Raw genomic sequence first — 6,741 nt, forward strand, 5'->3', positions numbered from 1 at the left:
TTAGATGGGAGTCCGTAGATGGGAGTCCGCTCCTATATTTCTTTGAATTCATTTCTAACTTTATTATTGGTGTCTTTGCACATGATTGTGTATAAAGGTTCATTAACAAGGTCGGCTAGCAGTTGAAGTAGTAATTGGTTCTCGAATTTGATTTAGTTCCAAATATGTGAAAGAAACAAAGTCATCGTGCACTAATTCAGACACATGGACCACTAAACATTAAGAGGAAACTTCACCTTTGTCGGAAAACCCAAGCTAGCAGCACGTTCTTGTATTTCTTCAGATATAATAAATTGAGGATTCAACCCAAAGTAATTAAAGAACTTATTTGCAGGAAAGTTATCAGTAACTACACTATCCTACAAATACTTGAAACACATTAATTAAAACTTGCCAAGGCAAAAGTGAACAAAGTTGTTGGTTGATCTAATCTATTAATCTGATAGATCTGTCTGAACTAGTATGGGATTTTCACAATAAGTAACTTATCAGGCTAAGTAGTGAAGAGGGTATGAAGGTGAGATGAAGAAAATTACTGTTGGGCCGAAGATCCCCTCCAAACAATTACTCTCTAGACTCTAGCCATACTTCATGTTTCCCATTGATAAAAATGAATGTCACGAAAACTTCTGTAGGATGCAAGAGAGTGAACATTGGGTGTACTCGTAAGCAAACCAACCTTCAAGTTAGCCATTAATAGAAAGTGTTAATAGCCGAAGAAGAATAACAAACTATTCATCAAACAAGAAGATTATATGATCAGGTCTGCTAAAACAAAGCCATGTGCATCATTTTGGCAAGAAGAACAGTTCAATAAATATTTGCCTTAAATAAGAGTGTTTCTATTGGCACCCCATCTTTTACTTATTACACCCCAATTTCTTAAATTATTTCTTTCCAATTAAAGATTATAACACACCATTCAAACATTACAAAGATTTGGCTCAAGTATTATCTCAACATTATAACACTCGTTCAACACAATTTTAGTAATTTACAAAAATGTGGTTTCGCTCTTTATAAGATATGAATGTAGAGTTTCGTGTTTTCAGTGAGGGAGAGAATGTCCTATCACAGAACATTCCAACTATTTTGAACCTTGTCAAGTTCAGTCAGCAATCACATTGATCTTGTAGACATCCCCATATTATGTGGGAGAGTATGATAGAGGAAATCAAGTAAAGATTTGGCAAACCTAACCATATATTAATGTTTGATCAAGCACCAATAAAAAATGAAATTAAACCATAAATCAAGTAGAGGTTTATATATAACTAAGAAGCCAAGATAACTAAAGGGCATTTTCAATCATGATATACCTATTAAAATGAATAAAAACTTGCATGACTACACTTGTTTCATTTTCATTGTACAACTACTAGGTACAAAAAACTACAGACAACTACTAAGACAAATAAAATAGAACTCCTCTTAAACTAGCAAAGAAGGTGCTATGCTTTGATTCTTTCCTTTCATTGTTTAGGCGTACACATGTTAATCCTACATCTTCCTCCATTTATTATGTTAAGGATAGTACTCACCAAAGAGTCTTACAACTCAGTCTCCTAGAACATTTTAGCAAACCAAGCAAACAAATTTTAATTAGATAGTACTCACATAAAATATTGTTGCAACTTTATATTGAGCCCGCAATCACCTATTGAAGGTCATTTCTTAAGCAATGATGTTGGAAATTCTTCTCAAGATGAAATCAGGGTTTATGGAATCAAAATTATAACTAAATACAGTAAAGAAAATGTGAAATTCATCTCGTAAGAATTTTAATTCCCCAAAGTTAGGGTGGAAATAACATAGATCTTTGGTTTTGTACATCTGTTATTTGTATTAAACTACGGAAATAACATTCCACTACAATTATTCATATTTTTAGTTCAACACCACTAGCTTGATCCATAGGTACAAGAAGGCCCTAGCAATAATAAAATGACTAATGCACAAATGTGGGCAGACAACATAACCTATTGTGTGATTCATTAAATGGGAATTAATATAAAAAAACATAAAAGCTTTGAATCATAAAAGATTGCCACCAACCCATCTATGAGAATACAATTTAAAATTAAAAAAAAAAAAAAAAAAAAAATTCAGTCAAGGGTAAAATACTATTCCAATTGTGGAAAAAATATTGGTCCATAGTTCATTCAAAGAGAAACCAAAATTAAGAGGTTGTAGTATCAATTAAACATCAGTTCAACATCCAGCTGTACTCTTAATGCAGGAAAAGATAGGTGTAAGAAAGATGGGTACCTTCCGGATATACTCAAAACGTTCTAGGACTACAGAGTTCAGCAAGTTGTAACGATTGCCAATAGTAACAAAAGCCTCAACAATTGATTTCGGAAGGTTGTTCTTGACAATGTGAAGTAGAAGCTAATCATCGCCAATAGGTTGTCCCCTGCCATTAACCTCAACTCATTTCTTTGGGATATGTTGATTTATATTCCACAAAAACTCAAGATGTGTGTCTCTCCGCTTATGTTTCTGATAGGACCTTGTATAAAACCCATGCAAAAGATATTACTTAAAATCCATCACTCAAATATCATGCACAACATATTACTACAATTAAAATACAACAATCAGAAGAACATTAGTAATTGAATTTCCTATGAAGTTATATAAAAATGTGAGATGTCATTTGTAGCATTGCTTTGCCTTAGTGGTTGTTGTTGTTGTTGCTTTATTTTTTGTTTGCTTTTTAGGAGGGCCATCTCAACCTTCCCCTTTGTTCTGTTTCTTTTCTTTATCTTATCTATTAAAAAAAATAAAAAATGCACCCACATGCACAGAGACAAATAAACCAATAGAAATCAGGAACCATTGAAGGATTTTCTTCAATAAAGCAAAAGAGCATTGAAAACACGAAATTAATATCAAGAAATTACCTTGACATGTTGACATGTCCACTGCAAAACTGGTAGAGCAATAATTTAATCAAAGCGTCAAGATGTGATTTCAATGTACCACTTGAAATGGTCCCTCTATTTTTCATAGTTATCCTAAAGAATCAATGCCTACAAGAGGGCAGACCAAATTGTCCAACTCTATGAAATCTCCCTTTGGAATTATGGAATTGGTTTTTGCTCATTTCCAACATCGTCATCAAATACAACGCAACCACCAATAAACCCGGCGGAGGTTTTCACCTACATGTCATTCATCGAGCAGTAAGAATCTGGATTACTCATGCCAATCATAAAGAGGATGCTTATAGAGGAAGAAAATACCAAATAGTAGTTAGTTCTAGTGAAAGTTGAATGCTGTTAGCTCGACTCTACTAACATGTCTTTATTTGTATGCATGCACCTCTTGGAATGAGAGAGCATTTTGCTTGGCATGCTCAAGAAATTCCTCCCAAACCCATTGTCACTTTCAGCTTTGCTTCCACTACTCCTCTCTTGTAATCGCTCCCACCAACCTGACACAAACCAACCACAAATTACAGAGGGAACTCCTTGTAAGATATACGAACGTCCATTAAGAGCTTACATTTTATATCATTTCAACAGGTCTAAGCCTTTTGGCATATTGGTTTAGATACTTAAACACTATCTTTGATAGGAAAAAAATACAATTAAAAGTATAGAAACGAAGAAGATTTATTAAATAGATGCCGGCTTCCTACGACTAATCCACTTGTAAAAAGAAATATATACGAGATCAGGGACTGCAGAATCCCACATCACAAAGTCCATTGGGACAACTTGTATCAAATGGGAGACACAAAAAAAGGACAAGAGAGAGGGAACGAGGGGCAAGTTATCTTAGTTCCAAGCAGAATATATATAATTCTTCCTAGTAGAAGGCAATTACATACATAAAACATAGTGAATTGAATTTTGAAAACTGCATCAACATCATCTATACTCTATACAAATATTGGGTGAACAATGGTATTTGCTTATTTGGGAATCAATCTCGTATCAACTACCACCCATTTACTTATTTTATGTGTTAAGTAAAATACAAAGCAATTCAAATTTGCACTGCAATAAAGGACCACAAGTTTCCTAAACTCAAATAGAGAAAAAAAAAATAAAAATTCAAGAAACAAAAAGTAATCAATTGGATATTTTTTTTCCGGTCAAGAGGATCAGATCTTAATCTCCTAACAAATCAAGAGCTTTCACTCGAAATAACCAAACTTACAATAACAATTAATAAGGATAATAACATTCTCATTCTAAAAATGATTTCATTTAATCCATACCTTCAATTATAAAATCAATATGTGTGTGTGTCCATTAAAGAATACTAGCAAGGAAAGAAAAATTATATATTGATGGACACACACACATTTCGATCTTCGAGTGAAAAGAATAAAATACTTTTAATTTTTATTATGTAAGCAAATATTTATTATGTAAAAGATCAATTTAATTTTATCATTATTATTAAAAGACAAATAAAAAAAAAATATTATTAAAAAATGTATTTGATGGATAATAATTAACGTCCCCACAAAGTCCTGGTCGTCAATAACAGCTCATAAGTGTCTAAAAATTGATCAACTCACGACCAATAACTTTTGGCGCCTAATTTTCTTTGTCAGTTGTTGGGAAAAAAAATGGTGTTCAAACTGTTAAATCAACATAAAGATGCCACGTTCCCATTTATAAAAATCTATTTTCAATATGAGAGAGAAACTCACCGCATGTCGTTTATTTAACAGCTTAACATCATTATCGTTTGATAGCAAATCCTTTCTCAATGGTTCATGCACCTGAACTACTCGTATTGTAGGGTTTTAGCTGGAAAGAACGCGTCCTCAACTATTAGTTTGAACCGTTTTTTTGGTCAAAAAATACTCCACGAGCTCAGACTACGTTGACTAGTCAACCCATACTGAACTAGATAACTTAACTAATAAGAAAATAACGGTCATAACCGATGTTTAACTGTCATTAATAAAATAAATTAGAATCGTGATAATCTGACTACCCACGTGGCAAATTCAATCAATTACCTTGACGTGACCTAATTGTGAACCATAGATCTGTGCTCCTCGATATACACAATTGCACTTCCCCATTTAAAAAAATGTATCCCGAGGGAATTGTGTATATTGAAGAGCACATATCAACGATTCTTGAACTTATCACGTCAGATAATCGATTGAATTTACCACGTGAGTGAATTAAATTATCGTGACTCAAATAATTATTCAAAATTTCATCTTACATGAAATGTATCCTTAAAATTACAACACTTTTTAAAAAAAAATAAATAAATAAAGAAGAAAAAAACTCAATCAAACAAATGGTTGAGATGGGATTGAAATCAGATCACATAAAAAATCTGTGCTGATCTCTAGAAAATAATTAAGCATCTCAACCGTTGATTGAGATTAATTAGTAAAAAAAATATGATATTTAATCATTCCATAGAGTTACGTCCACGTCACAATCCACGTCATCCCAGTAAGGTGGCATTAGGAGCAATCCTTCTGCCATGCTGTCAAGTAAACCTGGCATATTAAACAACTCCTCCTCATCCAAGAACGTTTTAGAAGATTCTGTTAACTTCTCTGTAGAATTGACACGTGGCGATACAACATTGGTGCATGTCGAAGTCGGTGAATATGATGATGATGATGATGGTGAAGAACTTGCTCTAACCCTATAAGCCTCAGCTGCCTCGAGAGCCGCCGATTGAATATCTTTAGCCAAAGATGACTTAGCTCTTGGTAAAAGCCAAGCTGAGTCCGGGAAATTGAGTGGAGCCGACTTTCCTCTAAGAGCCAAAGCAGCTACATCGTAAGCTCTAGCCGCCATTTCAGGTATCGGGAATGTCCCAAGCCATATCCGAGACTGTTTATTCGGGACACGCACCTCGCACACCCATTTCGAACCATTTCTCTGCCTAACACCTCTATAAATCGGGTGTCGAGTTTCTCTAAACTTCTTTCGACCAGCTTTTCGCTTGTGTGAAATGATTGGCACGTGTGACTGTGTTGGAGAGTCCTCATTTTCTGGCACGTGAGAAGGATAGAGTTCACTTGAAGAAGAAGAACCCGAAGCTGAAGAGTCATCTTCGAAGTCCATTGAGAAGCAATTGTTGAGTAAGTTTTAGATTCAGATGAGAGACTGAGATGGAGATATATATATATTTATATATAGATCTGGAAAAGTCAAAGTTCGCCGCGAACTCAACACGGGAAAGGAATACACGTGTAAGACACTGGGGTTCCAAGAGATTTTATATTTTGACACGTGTGGTTCTAGGATTTAATGAAGAAAACTCAAAGTCACGTTTTTGTAAGATAAGAGACAGCTAAGTATTGTTGGGTCCCACCAATGACAGTTTAAGTATACTCTTTAGATTCTTAAAGTTGGACTGGTTGGGGAACATTGATATGGTGGACAACTAAAAGGGTAATTTAGTAAAATACAATTACACTGAATGAAGTGTGAACTGAATACTAGAATTTGACTTCGTCCACATAAGAGATATCTTATCAAGTGGACTTGGCTCTCACTTTGTCGTTGAAATTTGTAAAATAATAATTATTGAAGTTTATTTAAAATATAGAAAAATTAATTATAATAATTTAAAAATATCCTATAAGATTTATTATAATTAATTTTAATAAATTAAAAATATTTAAAATAGGAGAGATCTTGGGTGTGTTTGGTTTGTGGGGGTATTGTATGTACTCTTGGATTTCGACAAGATATAGTTCTTTAATATGTCAGTTGCCTTGTCCTTGCTAGTTGGACC

General features: G+C 33.9%; 1 pseudogene; it reads right to left on the minus strand.

Annotated features, from left to right (window-relative positions):
• Window positions 1-5,238: 5,238 nt before the first annotated feature.
• On the minus strand, window positions 5,239-6,111 carry LOC147384909 (dehydration-responsive element-binding protein 1D pseudogene; annotated as a pseudogene).
• Window positions 6,112-6,741: the final 630 nt, after the last annotated feature.

This window comes from Akebia trifoliata, chromosome 15 (assembly GCF_017979445.1).
Source record: "Akebia trifoliata isolate Shusen 1 chromosome 15, ASM1797944v1, whole genome shotgun sequence".
Taxonomy (NCBI): Eukaryota; Viridiplantae; Streptophyta; class Magnoliopsida; order Ranunculales; family Lardizabalaceae; genus Akebia; species Akebia trifoliata.